This window comes from Mustela lutreola, chromosome 11 (assembly GCF_030435805.1).
Source record: "Mustela lutreola isolate mMusLut2 chromosome 11, mMusLut2.pri, whole genome shotgun sequence".
In the NCBI taxonomy this organism is placed as follows: domain Eukaryota; kingdom Metazoa; phylum Chordata; class Mammalia; order Carnivora; family Mustelidae; genus Mustela; species Mustela lutreola.
Genome location: NC_081300.1, coordinates 58176769 through 58201182, shown reverse-complemented (window position 1 = coordinate 58201182; position 24414 = coordinate 58176769). Strand labels below are relative to the sequence as shown.

General features: G+C 44.1%; 1 long non-coding RNA gene across 1 annotated transcript; it reads left to right on the top strand.

The window, feature by feature from the left end:
• Positions 1 to 17009: 17009 nt before the first annotated feature.
• Positions 17010 to 19503, top strand: LOC131811676 (uncharacterized). Its single transcript, XR_009346070.1, has 3 exons — positions 17010 to 17286; positions 18162 to 18524; positions 18782 to 19503. It is a non-coding gene; the product is annotated as an uncharacterized LOC131811676 (long non-coding RNA).
• Positions 19504 to 24414: the final 4911 nt, after the last annotated feature.

The window sequence follows — 24414 nt, the reverse complement described above, 5'->3', positions numbered from 1 at the left end:
TGCCTGCCTCTCTGCCTAGTTTCGATCTCTCTCTCTGTCAAATAAATAAATAATTTTAAAAAAAGAAATTTTAGAATTTTCTTGGAAGAAAGATTGATATTTAGTTTTTGTGTGGTATATAATAGAAAAGTTATTTTAAGTACAATAATAGGAAAAACATTTAAATAACTGCATTATAAAAAATAAATAACTGCATTACGATTTTCTTAATTATTTTATATTTTTAGTTCCATATACATAAGGCAACTTGTATTTTATATTTATTTGACAAGTTACAGATTGCCATGCAATTTGATTAATATTAATTAGGTAAGAAAGCCCTGACAATGTGATGTGTTTTTTTGACAGAATAAATAAAATCTAAAAAAAATAAAATATTCTGATTAGTCTTATTAACCTGATTCAATTCACCCAATTAGAATAGTCATGTTTTAGAGTGAGCATGAAACAAAGTAAGAACAAATAAGGTAGTAATTATGTTGTTGATGGTCACCTAATTATAACACATATTTGAATCTTCTCCATAAAGTAACATTTCTAACAAAATAATTTGTTCTAACTGAAGAATTACCAAACAAAATAGAAAAGTAAAATTATGGAAAACCTCTGAAGAATTATCAGAAGCTCAATATTTAGTCTTGAAAGTTTACCAGTAAAAATATCCATCTTGAGAGACACAATAGACTAATATTAAAAATCTACAATAAATATCAACATACAATTAAGTTGGCTAATCACTATTTCTTATTTATTACTTTACAAAAGTTGCCTAATGTATATTTTCTCCCTGGTCACCTTAAAATTTCCATCATGAAAACAATAATTCATTTGCTAAATGTTTTGAAATAGCAGACTTCTCAGTTATTGTAGTTATCTTCTTATTGAACAACACTTATATCCTCATGAAATGCTTTTTGCTGTCTAAAAATTTTCTGGGGACTTGGATACATCAATAAGTTTGTTGCTTTTGCTACTTACAGAATGTTGTAAAATGCAGAGGTAAGAAATTGTGGCCTCTTGACTACAGAGTTTCGAGTACATTAGGTTTAGGATGATATTTTGTGTCAGAGAAACTTATTAATGGAAAATTGGCTGGGCTACCAAGAGGTCTCTTCCGCCATCTGGTAGTAAATGGCAACCCTTTGTGAAAAGCGGTTTCATGAATTGTAGTTGCCCAGAGAGTGAGTACAAACAATTAAGGATCCCCATATATATGAAAACATAAGCAGCAAACAGGAAAATACCAAAATAAACAGGCATACTTATTTTGGAACAAGTGGTAAGTCAACGTATCCTGCCATTAATTTCAATGATTTTCAATTTAAAATGCTATATACGGTTAACCTATCAATTGAATCAAAAAGTAAATTAGGATATTTGCACACATACAAGAATTTTTTAAATGTCACCTCCCACATACGCCTTTTCAGAAAGTCCTTGAGATGAGTGGAAAGCCAAGAAAAAGGGAGACATGGGATACAGGAAAGAGTAGAACTGACCTAGGAGCCTACTGAGAAGAAGACACCTTTCTTTTTTTTGACAGGATCAAAGAAAGGCACTTAGAAGCTCCAGAAAAAACAACAACAACAAAAGCAAGGGAAAGTTGTACAAAATAGTCATGGTTCAAACAGGAAACAACCTGGAAGATGGCATAAGTTTGAGCAATTGGTAGAGTATTAGAAAAGAGAACAGGTTTTGCTTACAATTCTAAGAACATTCTTTCAGGTGACCCTGGAGTGCTGACATTGTCTATATACAGAAGGAAATAGGATCCTAGCATTTTTTTTTTTTAAGATTTATTCATGTATTCTCGACAGAGAGAGGGTGAGAGTATGAGCTGGGGGAGGGACGAGGGAGAGAAATCCATGCTGACTTCATGCTGAGCATGAAACCCAACGTGGGGCTCGATCCCACCACCCCAAGATCATGACCTAAGCTGAAACAGAATTGGGTGTTTAACCATCTGAGGCATCCAGGTGCCCCTGGGACCCTAGCATTAAAAAACAATCTCTACAGTTAATAACACCTACATAGTTATAATAATGTGTAAACCATTTAATGGTTTTCAGCTTTGAAAAAGAACCTTTAGACAATCCACAGAAGACTTAGTAGGGAGCCTAAGTCGAGAGGTAGAATCTGGAGAAGAATTCTAATTGTATATCCTGGAAAAACAAGAAATATTGTAGAAAATTAATGGAACAAGAAATAGAGATCTGTGTACATTATTTCAAGTTACAAATATTAGAAAAAAAACTGAAAATAACTATCAAAAATTGAAAAGAGAAGGTCAGTTGTGTAGGTTAAATCTTTACATTTTGGAGCAAGGAGATGTTGGATAATATCTATCTAATTTAGAAGTAGTGATATGGGGGGCGCCTGGGTGGCTCAGTTGGTTAAGCGACTGCCTTCGGCTCAGGTCATGATCCCAGAGTCCCGGGATCGAGTCCCACATCGGGCTCCCAGCTCCATGGGGAGTCTGCTTCTCCCTCTGACCTTCTCCCCTCTCATGCTCTCTCTCTCAAATAAATAAATAAATAATCTTAAAAAAAAAAAAAAAGAAGTAGTGATATGGGCACAATATTTAGAATTATGAATGTAACTACCATAAGTATGGAAATTTTTTTTAAAAATTGCCCAGGAGAATAGCCTGGAGTGGGAAGAAATGTGATGTTTCCCATCTGAAATCTTGTGATGTTTTTCAAGAAGTAATTTACATCTACTACATTGATAAAATTTTGTTTAAATGAGAATAAAATTTAGATTGAAATGTATCAGCATTGTAGCATCAAAAATAGACCAAAGCAGCTGTCTTAAATGCTTGCAGTTCTTGGTTGAAAAATGCCAGTTGGTTTATTTTTGTAAAATTTCTGTGAAGTTTCAAACCGCTGTTTGTTATTATTTGTTCAAAAATCATTCATCAAGGGGCACCTGGGTGGCTCAGTGGATTAAGCCTCTCCCTTCGGCCCAGATCATGATCTCAGGGTCTTGGGATTGAGCCCCGCAACGGGCTCTCTGCTCAGCAGGGAGCCTGCTTCCTCCTCTTTCTCTGCCTGCCTCTCTGCCTACTTGTGATCTCTGTCTGTCAAATAAATAAATAAAATCTTGAAAAAAAAATCATTCATCGTGAATAGAAAATTTTTTTCCTCTATCAGTGAAAAGCCAAATTGGGCTTTTAAAACTGTACTTTCTCTTTTAATACTGATCTGTGAAGAACAAGAGAGAGTCTGATGTGCACTGTTAAGAACCGTGGTTAGATAAACACACATTATCAATCGTGGCAAATATAAGTATATATTCTTCAGAGAAATGACTACTCAGGATGATTGACTATTTTTTTTTTAAGATTTTATTTATTTATTTGACAGAGAGAGAGATCCCAAGTAGACAGAGAGGCAGGCAGAGAGGAGGAAGCAGTCTCACTGCTGAGCAGAGAGTCTGATGCGGGGCTCGATCCCAGGACCCTGAGATCATGACCCGAGCTGAAGGCAGAGGCTTAACCCACTGAGCCACCCAGGTGCCCCTGACTGACTATCTTTAATCAGGCTGTTTATTTTGTTATTGAGTTCCTGGAGTTTTTTATATGTTCTGGATCTTGATTCCTTATTAGATACATGACTTGCAAATATTTTCTCCCATTCGGTGGGTTTCCTCTTCACTCTACTTCCCCAGTCTACACTGTAGTTTTACACAGACTAAATTAAACAATGCAGAACTAAGGATAATGGTGCACCCCACCCCACCCCACACAATGAGCCTGCTCTGTCTACCAAGTGGTAAACTCCTCCCTCTCCCCAGCAGCGGCTGTTAAGTGTGAGCTGGTTCCTCTGACCTGCTCATGGGATATGCGTTGGATGACTCCAACTTTGTTTTAAGGATGAAAAAACTTTTTAAAGATCTTATTTATTTATTTGAGAGAGAGAGAGCACAAGGCAGAGCAGCAAGCAGAAGGAGAGGGAGAAGCAGACTCCCTGATAAGCAGGGACCCTGACATGGGGCTCCACCCCAGGACCCTGGGATCATGACCTGAACCGAAGGCAAAGGCTTAACCGCCTGAGCCACCCACACACTCCAAGGATGAAAATTTTTTAAAGTCCCTACTGGATTATTTTTAAAAATTGAAAAAGAATAGTGATCATTACATCTTCTAACAAAGTGAATCCCTTTATCCCTCAGTTGGGAAATGCTGTCCTGCTGCAATAAATCTGAATTGTGAAGTCACTGCTTTGAAATTATCCAGGACTCATCAGAGGCCTCCTTCTCTGGATGTAGAAAATGCTGTTCTAGAATTTTCTTCCCCTTCCCCAAATAGTTCCTCCCTCTCAGACTCTAGGGGAGGAGCCATTCCTGTGGGTCCTCTGTTACCCCATACTGGTGAGGAGAATTTGGAAATACCGTTTTACAATTGAAAAAAGGCACTGGCATTTTGCCAAGAGAATGACATTTTTGTGAAATCCTCTCTGCACTGACGTGAGGAAGATTAAAAATTGTTTCTCCGTCTCTGGCTCCTAGGTGTCCCCTGATGTCTTGGCAGTTGTTCAAACAAGTTAATTCTAAGGCAAAAAAAAAAAAAAAAAAAAAAAAACCAGAAGTGTCCTGGAGAAGAGTTCAGACTGGAGTGGGGACCAACACATCTGCTTGGAGTCCTGTCCCCGAGTTCCTGGTGTTGGTCCCCTTGATTAAGTTCCTCAGGCTAACTATTAAGAAGAGTCAGTGCCATTCTTACGGAAAATAAATGACCAGTTAACATTACCTCTGAGGCTGCTCGAAAGTTCAATGAAATGAATACCCAACTGTGATCTTGGGACAATTAATTTTATGAAACAGGATTTTCAAAGGCTCTGATTCTATTTCAAGGCTATTCCTGACCACTGACATTTGAAAAAAGCTTTTTCTTTTCCTTTCACAGAGATCATTTTGACATGTTTACTTCTGGGAGTTTCTTTTTCAGCAACACATATAAAAGCATTGAACTGGGATGAAGTTGACATTCTAAACATTTGAAGTTTGTTTTTGATTCGTTCAGAAAAAAAAAAAAAGAAAGGAAGGGAAAGGCGTTTAACATCATTAAAACATCTCGGAAGTTTTGCTAGGCTTGTGCCATGGAAACCTAAAATGACATGGCGACATTTTTCGAAAGGATGGAATTTGGGGATTTTCCTTAACTTTTTCTGCAGAAATGTAGAGGCTGAGGACAAGTGACATTAGTGTCCCCGGCCTCTGACATCTCTTGTTCCATAGCAAGGCTCCCTCCCACAAGTCCCCACACAGTCAGGCATGTGGCCTGATCAGCCTCTGTCTCCCGGGTCCTCTCCTGGTCATTCCCATGGCCAGCCTCCTAACCCTAAATCAACAAGTGCACGAACAAACAACCATCTTTTAATTTTAAAAGATGGGCAGCATGTGTTTAAAAGGAGAGGTGACTCTCCATATACGGACATGAAATACCGTAGTGTCTTAAGTGAAAAAACCCAGTCACAGAAAAATAGATTCAAGGATTCCATTCATGTTTAAAAAATGTGTGTGTGCACAAGCATGGTTTAAAAAAAAGGAATCAGGGCTGCATGGGTGGCTCGGTCATTAAGCGGCTGCCTTCCCCTTGGGTCCACATCCTGGGGTCCTGGGATCCAGCCCCCGCATCATGCTCCCTGCTGGGTGGGAAGCCTGCCCCGCTTCTCCCTATCCCATTCCCCCTGCTTGTGCTCCCTCTCTCGCTGTGTCTCTCTCTGTCAGATAGATAAATAAATAAAATCTAAGAAAAAGGAATATCTTACTTACACACACACACATACACACGCATCACACAGACATAGGTCAAACAAACAAACAAAAGTTAAAACAAAACAGCAGCCCCCAAAGGGAGTCCTTTTCCTGAACCTGAAAAGGTTCATTCTAATGAGGGGGCGCTGTTCCTTGGAAAGGTATGGTCCATGCCCTTTGTCTATGCAGACTCTGCTCAGATTCTCCTCACCTGCTCAAACGCTACCCTCTTCTGGCACCTCCCTTAGACCCCACCGCCAACCCCACCCTCTCCCTTTTTCAAACTGCCCCCTGGAGTGCCTGGCCACGTCTGGAATTTCCCTCTTTATGCTAAACGCTACATCCCCAAACTGTGACTTAACAACGGTTTTGGCTCTCCCAGAAATGGAATCTTAAACCCGTCAATCAGGAATCGCCTGATCGGCACTAGTGAGGTCATCGGCCTGATAGACCCCTAAAGGAAGGTGACCTTGCAATAACCAATCTGATTTTTGTGACCTGCGTGTTAACTTCCTTGTTCCCAGTGCGCTCTGCCTAGGAGGCTTCCACTGTGTACCGCTACTCACTGCTCCTTTCTATCTGCCGGATGGGCTGCTGCCTGATTCATGAATCATTGACCAAAGCCAGTAAGATCATTAAAATTCACTCAGTTGAATTTTGTTCTTTCTCCAAAAAGAGAGCAGCTTCCTCCTAACTTTAAGGAAAGCCAAGGTCCACACCCTGTCCAATGAGCCTGCCCTGCTTGGAATCTTCTCAGCTGTGCCCCCTCCAGTTTGCCATGGGGCCACCTCCTTGAGCCTGCCTTGAGGGTCACTTTGAACCTCCTACAGCCTCGCACCCAAGGTAGCATAGGCTGGATACAGTTACAGGAAGGAAATGAAGGCATAAAAGAATTCTTGCTCCCTTACACCTTCTCCTGGACCTGAAAAGGTTGATTCTAATGGGGCGGGGGGTGGGGGGCGCTGTTCCTTGGGAAGGTGTGGTCCGAGCCCTTTGTGTAAGCAGACTCCGCTCAGATTCTGCTCAGGTTCTCATCACTGCTCAAACACTTCCCTCTGCTGGCCCCTCCCTCAGACCCCACCTCCAGCCCCGCGGACTCCCTTCTTCAAACTGCCTCCCGGAGTGCATGGCCCTGCTGGGATTTCCCCCTTTATTTTGTGAAATTGCACCTCCTTTCCCACTTGAACAAGTGCTCCAGACTCAAATTCTTTTTGGTTCTGTAATCTTGGCGAGTGAGACGGAGAAGGAGGGATCAGTTTTTCTCGGGGCTGGAGTGGGAGGTTATCTATGGAATTTATGAATCCTCTAAGAAAAGTCTGGAAGGATCCGTGGGAGGGGTAAGAGGGGAGGAGAGTATGTGAAGAAGTTCTCACTCCATATAGTTTTGTGCTGCTGCATTTTTTTGCAATGATCATGAGTTCGTTTTTTACTTGTGTAATTACAAAAATAAAAATAGAGGCCCGGTTGGTTAAATGAGTTGTGGGTTTTTGCATACATTTTTAATTTGCCTTCTTGTCATGGACCAGAAATACTCTCTAAAATGAAGACATCGTGTAAAATAATGGGAAGCTATGTGAGACAGCTGTCACAGGCACAGGGTTTTCTCAAACTCTCTGGTGTTTTGTGCCCCAGATAATTAAGTTTAGAGGCAGCCTGTGTTCAGAACCACTTTGACTATGTAAATATATAAGGAAAGCACCCAGATCAATTTTGTCTCATCTGCTGTGAAATCCTACAAAGTTCAGCAGTCATCAGAAGAATCTGCTCAGAATTGAGATCTGGCCAAAGAGGGTCAAGTTGTCACTGATGTGAAACGGACGAATATCGCATGTGAAGACATCTTTGTAGTCCCTGTTCATTTTTAAAATGTGGGATTTTATCATAATTTTTCCAAAAAAGCAAACAAAAACGCCTCCCCTATAAGATCAAAATGTTGACTTATTTAATGTGGATTAGGGATGAGAAACTTTACATAGTAGCCGAAAAATGAGAAACTTTGGATGTAAAAATGGAACCATTATTCTCGCTGCTGAAACCATTAGCTCCGTAAAAGCAGTTTGCGCAGCATATTGTTAACTACTCTTTGTTAATGACTTAGCAACATTTGAATAGGAAAATGAAAAATATTACCTAAGGAGTAGGAACCTAGAAAGTAAATATAGAGCTTGCACCTGATGAGTTATGAAATCAAACACAGATGAAACAACTGACCTCCCCATGGAGAAAATTAATTTAGTAAAAACAAAACAAAACAAAAAAAGCCTGAAGCTGTGACCTGCAAATGTGGCTACTATTAACCTTGGCATAAATTGTATCCGATGTGACCAAAAAAAAAAAAAAAAATGTTTATATGCCATTTACATGGAGCGTTAAGACAAATGAGATGGACACAATAAGCCATTTTAAATATACACAGGAGGGGCACCTGGGTGGCTCAGTCGGTTGAGCACCTGCCTTGGGCTCAGGATCCTGGAGTCCCGGGATACAGCCCCACAGTGGGCTCCCTGCTTAGCAGGCAGGGAGTCTGCGCCTCCCCCTGCTCTGACCCCACCCCTGGTCAGACTCCTCCCCCTTCCTGTGTTCTCTCTTGCTCAGGCACACTCTCTCAAGTAAATAAAATCTTTAAAAAAATAAATTAAAAAAGAGGGTGTCTGGGTGGCTAAGTGGGTTAAGCCTCTGCCTTCGGCTCAGGTCATGATCTCAGAGTGCTGGGACTGAGCCCCGCATCGCATCGGGCTCTCTGCCCAGCAGGGAGCCTGCTTCCCCCTCTCTCTCTGCCTGCCTCTGCCTACTTGTGATCTCTCTCTGCCAAATAAATAAATTCTTAAAAAAAATAAAGATATACTGGATGACACAGCTTTACAGACTGGCATAAGAGACTTTGGATTAATTAATTAATTCATTAATTCATTCATTTATTGTGAGAGAGAGAGTGTGTGTATGCACGTGGGGACCCGGGCAGAGGGATGCGGAGGTAGAGAATTTTAAACAGACTCTATCCCGAGTGGAGGCAGAGGCGGGGCTCCATCCCAGGACCCTGAGGTCACCACCTGAGCAGAAACCAAGAGCGGGAGGCTTTAACGGACAGCGCCACCCAGACGCCCCGGGACTTTGGTCTTTGCCAGATTACCTGGGCTAAGATAACGCAAAAGGTATACCAGGTGGATAGAAAAGGAAGACTAGCTTTCTTGGAGAGACGTTCACCATCTTGCCTCTGGGCCCCCTTGCTTTAACCGTTCACCCTGCTCTGCCTCCCCCCGGGGTTTTCAGCAAGTTCCAGGGTCTGGCCAGCAAGTTCCAGGGTCTGGCCTTTGTTTAGAGCCGTGTGCCAACGTTCGTCATGCAAATGTGGTTTTGCTTCAAATAAGATTTCAGTGTATTTGCTGCTTCACAGATGCTTTGAAGCATCTGTGCATCGTGCAAACCTCGTTTTGGGAACCTCATGAATTCTGAAATGGGTCATGCTGTTACACAAGGGAGCTTGTCAAAACCTCTTTTGTACTCCTACTTCCAACTTTTTTTTTTTTTTTTTTTTTGCCATTTGCCAATATCTAAGTTTTAAGTAATTTTCCAGCTACTGAATGGAGTTTCTTTTTCTTGACCCACAAATAGGCAACTGGAAAGGATGCTTGAGCAAGCACTTCTCAAGCATAAGATACTCCCCATTCCCACACTTTGATACTCCGGCTACCTAGCATAACCAGAGTTACTGTTCTGTGCATGCCTTTCATTTGGCACACAGAAAATCACAAGTCATGCTGGGAGACACATAGAATTCTTTTTGAGGAAGTAAAATATTCCCCAAATGGTCACAGTCAGAGCTGACTGAATTCAAACAAAGCGGCAGCATTCCAGACCATGCAACCATGTGTGAGCTGCAGGGTGACCCCGACCACCCACCAGGGTGGGAACCACTCCCCTCTGCTGCATGCAGGCCACCAGGACACACTGTTCACCGGCATTCCTAACCCACCTGTACTGGGCAGGTTGGATTCTAGAACCTTCCAACTATAAACACATGCAGGTGATCAGGCACCACTGGGAGTGGTTCACCCAGGCTGAGGCTTGTATCCATTTCTGATTTCTACCATCCCAACATGGTCTGTAGTTTTACATATTTATCTTCTGAAGGAATGTCACAGATCTCATCCCAAGAAGAAGCTCACCCCCCTAGTTAAGGATCACTGCTTTAGGGAGCAGCAAAGAAAATCTAGGGTATTGGAGAGGGAGGGGAGGAAGAGGAGGAGGAGGACTAGAGTATGGATGACTTACTTTCTCAAATGAGTCAAATCCTGAAGGACATGGTCTTCCAAAGGAAAACTGTTGGGCTGGCAGGAAGGGCTACTAAAGATGGCGAAAGTTCCCGCCACAAGACCTGAGCTCGGACAGGAGAACAAAGGCCCAAGCAGGAATCTGAGACCCCCGCCCCGGGCTCCTGTGGGCCAATGGGATCCTGATGAGCGGCGGGATATCCAAATAAGGGAAACTTCCAAAAGACCCCTGAGCTTCCCCCGAGACCCCTTAAAAGCCCCCTCCTCCCTGCCTTGGGCGCGACTTCCGCCACTCTGCTTTCCAGAGTGGCGGAACCTCGCCCGAGGGTGCCCACCTCCTCCCGGCGCAACTTTCCTGGCTCCCCTTCTCCTGAGCCCTGAAACTTCGCCGGAGAGCGTTTTTAATAAATCTTGCCTGGCACCCACTTTGCCTGGTGTTGTGTTTATCTCGCCGGAAAAACCTTTACAAAAACCGGTATTAGAGTCAAACTCAGTGTTTTAAAATAAGCATTACCATTTTTTTTTTTTTTTAATACGAATGCTTGTAAACATTCCCGGGTGAGAATCCTCATCACCTGAGCCAGATCAGGCTGTTTGTTGTAACAGAACACCAGAGAATGGGTGGCTTCAACAACAAGCATTCATTTCTCACGGTTTTGAGGGCTGGAAGTTGAAGATCAAGGTGTTTGCAGATTCCTTGTGTGTGTGTGTGTATTGGGGTGGGGTGGGGGGCTCTCTCTGGTTTGGAGAAGCCCCAATCCTGCTGGGTTGTGCCCTGGCCCAGGAGAGCTGAAGGTGGCCCTTGTCCCCCTTCCTCCTCTTATACTGAGGCTAACTAATCCCATCACAGGGGCCCCACCCTCATGACCTCATCTAAACCTAATCCCCTCCCAACGCCCCACCCTCTATTAGCATCCCACTGGGGGCTAGAGCTCTCACAAGCGAAATTTGGGAGACTTCTTAAAGGGAAACAATCAGGTATTTCGCCGGTGGGCAAATTGTGGCCTCCATTCTTATTTAATTCCCTTTAGGAAAATCTGCCTTTCTGAGACCCCCCCTGCCCCCCCAGAGAGGTCTGAGGCACGCGGTGCGTGAGATGAGCCCTCCAGATGGCACAGGGACGCAGCTCCTTCCTCCAAGGAGACACATTGGGCTCTCTCCAACTCGGTTTCACCCACTCGGGTGTCCGTCTCCTGCCCATGAGCTGGTTCTCTGGGGCAAACACACAGCAAACTCCCAGCCGTCTGGGGGCCCTGAGGCCCAGCCATTGCTCAGCTCCCTCGTCCTTTTAAAAAGTTGTTAGCCCTTGGACCCGCACTCCCTCCCATGTAGAGGACTTGGTTTCAGCAGCGGTAGAGGAGAGCCAACCAACCCAAGGGTCTTGGGATGAAACCCAAAGAATCATACCATGAGAGGGTACATTTCTTTTCGAAGACTCACATTTTTATTTTTCAAACACAGAATTTTCCATCCTATTCTATAACATATCTATGTTTATTTAAATACTAGAGCCAGGCCCCTGGGTGGCTCAGTGGTGACGTGTCTGCCTTCCGCTCAGGTTGTGATCCCAGGGTCCTGGGATGGATGGAGCCTGGCATCAGGCTCCCTCCTTGTGGGGTGGGAGGGGGACGTGGGGTGGGGTGGAGGGGTGGGGTGGGGGCTGCTTCTCCCTCTCCCAGTCCTCCCCTTTGTGTTCTCTCTCTCTCTCAAATAAAATAATAAAATCTTTAAAAAAAGGTAAAATATAAATAAGTAAATACCAAAGTCATGTCTTAAATCACTTCTCATGAAATAAAGTTCATCTTCCACATTCTGCCTCTGGCTCAGAGAACTGCCTGGCCTGGCCCAGCAGCCCTGGGTGCATGTAACTTTGAGAAGCGTGACTCAGGTCGGACTGCCAGCCAGGTGCTTCCCAAGATGCTCCTGGGCAGTTGGTGATGTCAGTGAACAATGGCCCTTAAAGACATCCCCCCACTAAATCCCTGTGAATATTACCTTATGTGGAAGAGAGAATTTGTACGTTAGAGTGAGTTCAGTGTCTTGAGATGATTCTGGATTATCTGGGTGGACCAATGTCATCTCAGAGTTCTTTTTTTTCTTTTTAAGATTTTTTTTTTTTTTAAAGATTTTATTTATTTATTTGACAGAGAGAGATCACAAGTAGGCAGAGAGGCAGGCAGAGAGAGAGAGGAGGAAGCAGGCTCCCTGCTGAGCAGAGAGCCCGATGCGGGACTCGATCCCAGGACCCTGAGATCATGACCTGAGCCGAAGGCAGCGGCTTAACCCACTGAGCCACCCAGGCGCCCCTCTTTTTAAGATTTTATTTATTTATTTGACACACAGAGATCACAAGTAGGCAGAGCAGCAGACAGAGAGAGAGAGAGAGGAGGAAGCAGGCTCACCGCTGAGCAGAGAGCCCGATGCGGGGCTTGATCCCAGACCCTGGGATCATGACCTGAGCTGAAGGCAGAGGCTTTAACCCACTGAGCCACCAGGTGCCCCTCAGAGTTCTTATAAGAGGGAAGCAGGAGAGGGTCAAGAACATTGGAGAAGCCAGAGTTTGGAGTGATGCCCTTCAAAGCTAAAGGAGGGATCACAAGCCAAGGAATGCCGGCAGCTACTGGGAGCTGAAAGAGGTGAGGAAATGGATTCTTCCCCTCTGAGCCTCCGAAACGAAACTGCCCTGTTGAAATTTTGGTATTAGCCCAATAAAATTAGTTTTGAATTTCTGACCTCCAGAACTCTAAGAACAAATTTATGTTGTTTTAAGCCACTGAGTTTATAGTGGTGATTTAAGAAAACTATTACGGTTGGTTCACTTGGGGGGCTCAGTTGGTTAACTCCTTACTCTTGATTTCAGCTCAGGTCTTGATCTCAGGGTCCTGGGATTGAGCCCGGCACTGGGCTCCTCGCTCAGTATGGAGTCTGCTGAAGATTCTCTCCCCGTGCTTCTGGCCCTCCACATGTCCTCTTGCTCATGTGCTCTCTCAAATAAATAAATCTTTAAAAAAAAAATTGACTGTTGCTCTTAAAGACCAGAAATCCTTGTTTACATATTCATTCCTGTACGCATTGCTAAGTGAATGAGGAAAATAGCACCAGCTTTCATTGGCTAAGCACTTGTAAAAGTGCATTTTCCCAATTCATAAGGGAGAATGCACTTTGTGGGTGCTCCTTTGATTCCATTTTACAGTCCCTGTCTGCTTAATGGCCTGACCTCGTCCATCCTTTCCTTAAAGGACAGTCAGTGAACAAAGAAAAGAAGAAGCAAAGATGGTTGTCCAGTCAGTAATGATGTAAAGTAAAGTCAGTAATGATGACATTCTTCTCAACTGGCAAGAGTGTCTATGTGGAGACACTTGGTCAAGAAGAGGAGAGGAGGGGCGCCTGGTTGGCTCAGATGGTTAAGTGTCTGCCTTCAGCCCAATCATGATCCCAGGGTCCTGGGATCGAGCCCCAAGTCAGGCTCCCTGCTGGGTGAGGAGCCTGCTTCTCCCTCTCCCTCTGCCCCCACCATTGCACATGCCCTCTCTCTCTCTCTCTCTCTCAAATGAATAAATAAAATAAATAAATAAAATCTTAAAAAAGAGGATCATGACCCAGAGTAATTGTCTTAGCGGGCTTTGCCACTCAGCAGGAATTAAGGGGGTCTCCTGGGTCCATTCTTGCTGCTGTAACCACGGCAAACTGGGCTGGGTGGGCGGGGGGGGGGGTTGTTATAAACAACAGAAATTTCTTCTCTCAGTCTTAGAGGCCAGAAGTCCGAGATCAGGATGCTAGAGTGGTCAGGTTCTGGTGACCACCCTCTTCTGGGTTACAGATTCTGACTTTTCCTTGTGTCCTCACATGGCAGAAAGAGAGTTTTGAGGTCTCTTTTGTAAGGACACTAATCCTATATTCATGAGGGGATTAGAGAGGGTGATGATCATCCTCACCCCCTCCCTAAGGTCCCATCTCCTGATACCATCACTTTGTGGGTTAGGATTTCAACATATACATTTGGGCAGAGAGACACAGACATTTGGTTTGGTGTTGGGGGAGCCTGACATCTGACTCCAGTCTCATTCCTGGTTTCTCGAATTCCTCTTGGAATAATATAACCGATTCATCATAGGGAACTTTCATCTTGTTTTCATTTATAGGAACAAAAATTTCAAGGAAAAGGTGAAATAAAGCAAAATTTTGTAGCATATGGCTAATTTTAGGTGTGCTTTTCAACAAGTTGAAATGTTTATTATTTTAAAATTATCATAATGGAACTTTTCAAATGTCTCTGAAAATAGAAAGAACGGTGTGCCCCCTGCCATGTGGCCATCACCCAGCTTTAATAATGATCAATACATGACTGATCCTACTTCATCCCCCCCAATCACCCCTGAGTATTTAAAGCAATTCCAGACACCATATCATTAGATCAGCAAATACTCAAGTGATTATTTTAGAGTTTAATTGATGTAAACAGTACAAAATTCAAAAGTAGGAAGGAAAGCTGGAAAGAAGGAAGTCATGGTGGTCTCCTGTCCCTGTCCCATCAAGCCCTGCTCCCAGAGGCAGTGACTATAACTAGTTTCTAACTATAGTTGACCCATGAACACAGGGGTTGGAGCCCTGGACCCCCACACAGACAAAGATTCACATATAACTTTGGATTCCACCAGAACCTAACCATTAATACCTACTGTTGACTGGAAGCCTTTCTGAGAACGTAAATAGTCAATTAACACAAATTGTGTATATGTAGTACACACTGTACTCTTACGATAGAGTAAGCTAGAGAAGAGAAACTGTTGTTAAGAAAATCATAAGGAGGGGTGCCTGGGTAGCTCAGTAGGCTGAGAGTCTGACTCTTGATTTTGGCTTGGGTCATGATCTCATGGGTGGTTGGACTTGGACTTCGTGCTCAGTAGGGAGGCTGCTTGAGGATTCTCTCTCTCCCTCTCCCTCTGCTCCTCCCCCCACTCATGCAAATGCTCTCTCTCTTTCTCTCTTGCTCTCTCAAATAAGTAAATAAATCTTTTTAAAAAAAGAAAATCATAAGGAAAATACATTTACAGTACTGTATGGTATTTATTGAACAAAATCTGCATATTTAAGTGAGTAGACCCAGTCTGTGTTGTTCAAGCATCAATGGTAGCTCTTCTAAATGGAGGCACCACTTGGTCCTGCAAAAAGGAGATTTCTCCTGAGAAATTGGCATCTGAATAGACAGATCGAGCTATCAGTGTATTTCAATGATGGTACTTCTGGTAAGAATAGTTAGAGTGGGGCGCCTGGGTGGCTCAGTGGGTTAAGCCGCTGCCTTCAGCTCAGGTCACAATCTCAGGGTCCTGGGATCGAGTCCCGCATCGGGCTCTCTGCTCAGCAGGGAGCCTGCTTCCCTTCCTCTCTCTCTCTGCCTGCCTCTCTGCCTACTTGTGATCTTGCTCTGTCAAATAAATAAATCAAATCTTTAAAAAAAAAAAAAAAAAGAATAGTTAGAGTGGACTACATGCTGAACACATTATAGATCAATTAATATCTGTGGCTTGATTGATCCTGGAGCTAATGATGGTTGTTATCCAAAATTCAGTTCATAGGACCCCTGGGTGGCTCAGTGGGTTAAAGCCTCTGCCTTCAACTCGGGTCATGATCTCAGGGTCCTGGGATGGAGCCCCACATCTGGGCTCTCTGCTCAGTGGGGAGCCTGCTTCCTCCTCTCTTTCTGTCTGCCTGCCTCTCTGCCTACTTGTGATCTCTGTTAAATAAATAAATAAAATCTTTTAAAAATTCAGTTTGTATTTATTTTTTGAGATTTACTTATTTATTTGAGAGAGAGAGAGAGTGAGTGGTGGGGAGGGGCAGAGGGAGAGAGAGAGAGAGAGAGAGAGAGAGAATCTTAAGCCGATTCTGCACTGAACGTGGAGCCTGACAGGGGGCTTGATCTTACGGCCCTCAGATCACGACCTAGCCAAAACCAAGAGTCACATATAACCAACTGCGCCACCCAGGAGCCCCAAAACTCAGTTTTTAAAGCACCCATCTTGCACCACTCTATCTTGGCCACACATAGAACATAAGAACTAGAAGGGCCGCTAGCACTAATTTAATTGAGCCCTGGGAGATGAGAGAATTAAGACCAGGGAAGTCAAGCTGGTAGCAGAGAATTAGAACATCATTCTCTTGCATCCAGGGCTCTGTCCACTGTGTCCTAAATCCTTCCCCAGCCTGTCCATGTTGGAGCACATCTAGCTCCCATTACCATTAACCATAATGAAGGGCAGATGCTGTGTTCTTATAAATCTGCCCTTGGAGAAGGAGTCCTCATGGTGTTGGATGAAACAGTCAGAGCTGGCCACAGAAAATTCTTCCCAGGATTCAAGACACTCTCAAACAGAAACCAGGCAGCAAAACATTGCCCAAGGCCCACAACAGACTCTGCAGCTTTTGGTCACTGCACGTGGGTTGCCTTAAGATCAGAATGCGTGGGGTGCCGGGTGGCTCAGTAAGTTAAGCCTCTGCCTTCGGCTCAGGTCATGATTTCAGGGTCCTGGGATAGAGCCCCTCATCAGGCTCTCTGTTCAGCAGGGAGCCTGCTTCCCCATCTCTCTCTGCCTGCCTCTCTGCCTGCTTATTGGTCTCCCATTCTCTCTCTCTGTCAAATAAATAAATAAAATCTAAAAAAAAAAAAAAAAAAAAAAAAAGATCAGAATGCGTTTGTGCAGCCTTGAACAGTTCCCCAAGTTGCCTGACATCTAACAGTTCATGCGTTCCTCCTCCTTTAAGGTCAATAATTATAACCCTGGCTTTACACAAAAGAGAGGAAGGTTCAGGCATCCTAAGTGACCAACCCAAGGACGTGTCATCAGCAAGGGGCAAAACCTGCACTTAAATGTTGGCTTGTGGCCCCCAGCACAGTTCTCTACCTTCACCACAGGCTCGGATACAAAATGAGGGAAATGTCTTTATTGAAGGAGAACGTACAACACTCGGCCACTGTTTCGGAAGCCCAGAAGCACGGTTATGTGTTTGTCTTGGCACCGACTTCAACTGAGTAATTTTGGAAAGGGCAATTCCGGCAGAGGACAAACTGGGAGTGTGGGGCATTGTAAGCAGTTTGTATTTCAGGAGCAGGGAGATGGGAGCCAGGCAGCAGGAGTCAGCTCACGGAGGACGGCTTCATATACCACGCGGACCTTGGATTTTGCCCTCTCAGTAGCAGATGAGAAGTCACTGAGGACTTTAAGCAAGGAGTAACATGGAAATATTTGCATTTTGAAAGGTCAGTTGGTGGCCACGAGCAAGATGAAGGGTTGGTGCCAGGACCAGGGAGAGAGGAATCGGCCAGCAGGCTGCACATTGGCCAAATGAGACAGGGTGAGAAGTTGGGGTGGGAAGGAACACCAGCGCCCCAAGGTCCAAGTCACAGAGTCCATGAGAAAGGCGAATTTATTTCCACCCTAACATTGCAGGATGTGGTACTGTTCTGGGGGCTTAACTTTTATTGAAAAAAAAAAAAAAAAAGAACTCTGAAGACATAGTGAACATATGACAAAATGCGTGGGTTTTGAGTGTTCAGCCCAATGAGTTTTTTCTTTTATTTTTTAATTCAAATTCAATTTAATTAATATATAGTGTATTATGAGTTTCAGGGGTAGAATTTAGTGATTCATCAAGTGCTCTCCTTAATGCCCAACACCCAGTTACCCCAATCTCCCACCCACCTTCCCTCCTGCAACCCTCAGTTTTCTCCCTGGAGGTGACTCTCTCATGGTTTGCCTCCCTCTCTGTTTTTATATTTTTCCCTCCCTTTCCCTCTGTGCATCTGTTTTGTTTCTTAAATTCCACATATGAGTGAGATCATATGGTATTTTTCTTCCCCCGACTGACTTATTTCGCTCAGCATCATATCCTCCAGCTCTACCCACGCCGTTGCAAATGGCCAGATTTCGTTCCTTTTGATCAGCCCAGTGAGTTCTGACCACCGTGTAACCCTTGTGTGGCCGCAAGCATGGCGGCTGGCAGGTAACTCCAGCTGCAGAGAGTGTGAGAAGAGAGCCCCGTTTTTCTTTCTCGTTTCCCTACCACACACCTAAGACACATTGTCAATGGAACGATGCCGGCATTACAGCCTTCTGATTTCTTTCTTGTCCCCAGGTTTCTGGATGACCCCAGGGAAAACAAAGAGAGAAGGGAGAGGGGAAAACCCCGGTTGAGTACCATGGAAGCTGCATGCCGGGTGGTGACAAGTGTCACGGCATTCACCCTTCCAACAGCAGCCTGACCACCAAACCACGACCCAGGAAAGATGGTGCCCGAGAGGCTGTCTGTGCTCTGAGATAAAGCCAGCGGCTAGAGGTCAGACACAATGGACCTTTCTCAGTGTTCACCCATGAGCGCTCCTGGCAAGGACCTCGAAAGAGTGACAGCTCTCATCACCTCCCCTAAGCGCAGAGATGGGAATGGAGCTTGGCCCAGGTCCCCAACGGCAGGAACAGACGCCACCACCATCCAGCTCAGGTGAGGAACTCCGCGGGGTGGTGGAGGGCTCAGAGGGTTCAAGATACAGCCAGTGCCTTCCCGTGGGACCTGAAATGCCAGGGCTCCCCAGGGTAGGGTCCTTAGGTCCATGGCTGCCGTGGGGCTAACCCCCCTTCTGGCTGTAGCTGCCATGGAAAAACCCTTCAGGAACAGTTCAAAGCCATAGGAGCATGAAAGGTATAGGCAGAAGGGAACTGAAGTTGTTGAAATGGCCTGCATTTCTTGTTTCTTGATAGCCCTGGGAGATGGTTCAACGGCAGGGTCGTCTTCGCTCGAGATAGACCGAAGAGCTCAGCTTTGCAGTTTTTTTATCTTGATGACAGATGTGCTCTTTTTAAAATGTCACAGAACAAGCAGAACTCTAAACGATGCTGCCTGCTTTTCTGTGGCTCATTCTCAGGACCTTTTGACAGTTCCAATATGTCTGTGCTCTTGAGAAATGGATTTGGGACAGAGACAGTGAGAGCCGTCGCTGGAACTCACTGAGGGTCTGCTGGAAAGGCGTAAAAGCCCAAGGGCCAGGGCTGGCGCGGCTCCAGGGAAGGCGGACTGGGAGACAATGCCGCTCAACTTCACAGTGGGTTTCTGTGCTGATACTTGTTTGGCCGGAGAGCAACACGTTGGACTGTGCTTTTTGATGACAACTGACCAGAAGTCTGGTTACCTCGCAAGGAAATTCTATGACGTTTCAGTGATATTTAGAAGACTTCTCACAACACATGGTCAAGTTAAAAATAACAGTTCAGGGGTGCCTGGGTGGCTCCATCATTAAGCATCTGCCTTTGGCTCAGGTCATGATCTCAGGGTCCTGGGATCGGGCCCCACGTTGGGCTTCCTGCTCTGCTGGGAAGCCTGTTTCCCCCTCACCCACTCCCCCTGCTTGGGCTCCCTCTGTCGCTGTGTCTCTCTCTCTCTCTGTCAAATAAATAAATAAATAAAATCTTTTAATTAAAAAAAAATTAAAATAACAGTTCATTCTGATTCAGTTTTGTCCATTTGTGGGGACAGAGGGACTGGGAGGGCATTGTATTACTTAGGATGTGGGAATATAAAGAACAGAGACTCACCAAGACTGCTCAAAAAACAAACGAACAAAAACAAAAACCAAGTTCCTTGCAAGGAAACACCTGCACCTATACATAAGCAAAGCTGGGAAACAGTAAGAGTGAGGATTATTCTGTAATCAAGGCAGGTCCAAAGGGCTCAGCCACAGGAGCCGAACCTCTGGAAGCTTTGCTCTGCAGTTGGGACTGGTCAGCTTCCTCACGCCCTCTTCTGTAGTTTCTTTTCTTTTCTTTTCTTTTTTTAAGATTTTATTTATTTATTTGACAGAGAGAGAGATCACAAGTAGGCAGAGAGGCAGGCAGAGAGAGAGAGGAGGAAGCAGGCTCCCTGCTGAGCAGAGAACCCGATGTGGGACTTGATCCCAGGACCCTGAGATCATGACCTGAGCCGAAGGCAGCGGCTTAACGCACTGAGCCACCCAGGCGCCCTCTTCTGTAGTTTCTCACCTTCTCACACCTTCTCCTTACATTTTCTGTTTCTCCACAATTCGGGCTTGCAAAGGACCCATCAGGGCTGCACTGTTCCTCCTCGTGTGATTCTTGAAGCCAGGTCCCCTCTGCTAGCCACCAGTCTGTCTGCAGCTCCTGGTTCTAATACCCAGGAGAGGAGAGCTTTGGCCCACCCTGTCTGTGCCCAGCCCATGGAAACCAGCCTGCATCAGGCTACCTGGGCTCCTGGTCCCCGTACAAGGATCAAGCTAACGTGCATGACTTTGATTTAGTTCCTCAGCACTGTGGCCGGTGGGGCAACAATGGTGCAATCAGACAAGACACACGACATATTGAGTGGACTGAAAGGCGAATGATTGGGAAGGGTACCAGCCCGCACTGGTGACAGGACACCGTGGACAAGTTCTGTGCCCACTCACGTTGTCTGCCCCACGCGTCCCGCAGAACGTGCAGTGACCTTGGGCACCTTGGCTAGTCTGGGCTTGCAGCACCCAGAGGAGAATCCCCAGCCTTGCCTGCCAGGCCTATCTGCTCAGTTTCCCTGTTTTCTAGCAGGAAAGCTGAATTTCAGGATGAACTGTGAGTTGTTTTTTCAATCTGTTTTATGAGCCCTTAATCATCAGGAAAATCGAGCATTAAAAAGAAAAGTGCATGTTTATTTTTCTTTTTGTCGAGACCTTGAAAACAGAAGAGGGATGGGAGAAATGACAAAAAGCCACGGCGGTCAGGTGATACACATGCAGGAGACATGCTTCTTTGCCGAAGTGGGCACGCCTCGTTCTGCCCACTAGACTCCTATGCAGCCACAGGGAAAAGCAGGGGGGCTCTTCTGTCTGAATGTTGTCTCCAGAACTGCCCAACACCTGCACCTCTTGAATTTCATTCAAGATTCCTAATCAATAAGAGAATGTGTTCTTTGTGGCTGGCATCCTGCCACTAGCCCCAAGAATCACTTAAGAGTCTGTACTTCGGGCCCTTCTGGAAGGAGTTCTTTGTTTGAAGCTCTGTACTTGCCTAAAAAGGTCCCTTGGAGGAAATCTGGTATGTCTATTCAGAACGACTCACAAAAGGGAGAGTGGTAAACACTCTGATTGACAAGGTTTGCTTTAATAAATTAACAATTACCTTAAAATGATTACAATCTTGTGTTTCCTCCTCCCCACCCTGGGGGTTCTGGGTCTGGCCAAATATACGAGTTCTCTGTGAAATTGGCAATAGCAGGGAAATTCCAAGTCAAGAATGTGATGGAGGCCCTGCAGGAGGGACCGGCTGGGGCTGTAGAAAAGCCATGAAGAGGCAGTCATCTCATAGATTATAAATGAAGCAACAGATGCGATCTACTGCTTAGCATGTTTTATGGGACCACAGATACATTCTTCTTAAAGATCCTTCTCCTGGAATTTTAAAATGAAGGCGTGGTTTCTAGCTGGTGTTTTTGTTGGTTCTGATTAGTTTAAGGAAGTGGAGCATAGCTGTTTAAATGCACGTTAGGGACTGAATTTATACTCCTGACCGCCTCTGTAAGGACAAAGAAGTAAATCCCATGATAGTAAAAGGCACGAACCACATGACTACCAGCCGTAAAATCTTACTGCTCAAATCTTGGATCCTATCTGGAAATAATTTATTAGAATTTGAGAGCTGAAAATACGTCATTATCCAAAACACGACTAGATCAACAGGTGGAGTCTATCAGTTATAATCAAGACTCCTTAGGTTAAGATTTTTATCAGAGACTCTGGGTATCTAGTTACTCATAGAGACTTATTATTATTTTTTTCTGCAAAATGGACATTTTTAGGAAGAATATCTGTTCATGTCTTTTTAAAATTTAAATTTTATTTATTTATTTTTAAAGATTTTATTTATTTATTTGACAGAGAGAGAGAGATCACAACTAGGCAGAGAGGCAGGCAGAGAGAGGTGGGGAGCAGGCTCCCTGCTGAGCAGAGAGCCCAATGCGGGGCTTGATCCCAGGACCCTGAGATCTTTACCCAAGCTGAAGGCAGTGGCTTAACCCACTGAGCCACCCAGGCACCCCTTAAAATTTAAATTTTATTTAAGGTAATACATCCACATGGCTCACAATTAAAAGGTGAAAATGGCATAAAGTGAAAGTCTCCTTCCTACCCTGTCCCTCCGCCTCTCATCTCCCCTCCCTGGAGGCAGCCAATGTTTTCATTTCTCTGGATATTCCTTCCTCAGGCACTTATTTGCATACAAGCTAATATGTACATAAATTTTTCTGTTTTACACAAACTGTAGAATATTATACATAATTCTACACTTTGCTATTGTCTGTTAACAATGTATCTTACACAGTCCCCACTATTCTGCACCACTATTCCATTATAAGAACAGACCATCGCTCACTCACCTACCTCTGTTCAACACTTAGGTCCAAGACTTTGCATTACAATGTTGAGTGGATGCCTTTGTGAGTAGTATCTGTAGGACACATGGTTGGATAGATGCAGATCTGCCAGCTGTGCCCCTCTCCAGCAGGAAGATCGTGGAAAACCACATGACCCATGATTGGTTTCCTGCAACCTTTCAGTGTTAGGTGTTATACAATTCTTTGAACATTGCGGAACTCTTTGAACATTTTGTAGCTGAAAAATATTGACCATTGTCAATTTTGATACATCCAAACGGTATTTTCATGCTTTTATGTGTTCGTATTCTAATTTGCATCTCTCATTTTGAGAGAGGTTAAGAATCTTCCATAGTCTTTGGCATTTCCTTTTCTTTGAATAATCCATTTATATACTTCAATTATTTTATTATCAGGTTGTAATTCTTTTTCTTACAGATATAAAAAAAATTATTTTCCAACGTATCAAGTCTTTTTCACTGTTTATAATTTTTTTTTAAATCCCCATATTCACATTTTGGTTTTGTAGTAAAATGCATCAGTCTTCTCTTTACTAGCTGTAAAACTTTAAAATTGTAATTAAAATGGTCTTTCCTACCCTAAGATTAAAAAATAATTCTCTTTTTAGGGGTAATTTTGTAGTTTAATTTTATTGTATTTAAATCTTTGATATGAAGTGTATTTCTGTATAAGGTATGAGGTATGATTTCAGTTTTATTCTTTCTCAGATGGCTAATACTGTGGGAGGAAAGTTTGTGTCCTTCCCAAAGTTTATGTGAAAGCCCTAACTAGTCTTCAGCATGATGGTATTGGAGGTGGGGCCTTTGGAAAGCAGTTGGGTTTAGGTAAGGTCTTGGGAGTACAGTTCCCATGATGAGATCAGTGTTCTTATAAAAGAAAGGAAGAGACAGAGATCTCATTCTCTGTGTGTACACACCGAAGAAAGATCATGTGAACATGGGTCGTTGTGACCTGGAAGAAGGCGCTTGCCAAGAACTTGACCCTGCTGGCACCCTAATTTCAGACTTCCCAGCCTCTAGAACGATGAGAAATAAAAGTTTATTTTATTTTGTTTTTTTATGATTTTATTTATTTGTTTGAGATAGAGGGGGGCACAAGTGGGGAGGAGAGGGAGAGGGAGAAGCAGACTCCCTGCTGAGCAGGGAGCCCACTGTGGGTCTTGATCCCAGGACCCTGAGATTATGACCTGAGCTGAAGGCAGACACATAACGACTGAGCCACCCAGGCACCCTGAGAAATAAATGCTTATTGTTTATGACAACCCATCTGTGGTATTTGTTATAACAAGCTGAGCTAAGTTACCCAGTTGCTCCCACATTTATCTAATAACAATTTCGCACTAGTATGTAACACCATCTTTATCTTATACTTTACATTTTGTGCATTTAGGACTATTTCAGGCAAACCCATACCATAGATATGTATGAGAATATGCTAGTACCACACTGTTTTAATTACTATACCATTTATAACATGTTGTAATACCCCTGACCTGATTTTAAGTGCATTTTATAAGCAATTTAGTATTGGTGTTTTTTGATGCAAGCAAAAGAAACAGATTTTTTTTTTTTAAGAGAGAGAGGGAGAGCATGTAACTGGGGGGCAGGAGGAGCAGAGGGAGAGGGAAAATCCTAAGCAGCTCCACTCCTAGTGTGCAGAGTACAATGCAGGGCTCCATCTCATGACTCTGAGATCATGACTTGAACTAAAATCAAGAGTTGGATGCTTAATCAACTGAGCCACCCAGGCACCCCCAACAGAAACATTCTTAAGCAAGGAAAAGCTTTTAACTGGAAGGTTGTTAGGGTAGATCTTAAAATCAAAGGAATCAATCTGGGAAGTGTAGGAAGTAGGTCAACTCCAGAGAATTCCATTGGTAGAGCTCCTCTCCAAGTGGTCCCATGAATGCAACTTAGGTTCTTGGTCACTATCTTCAAGTTCCAAATTCTTGAGCAAGAGA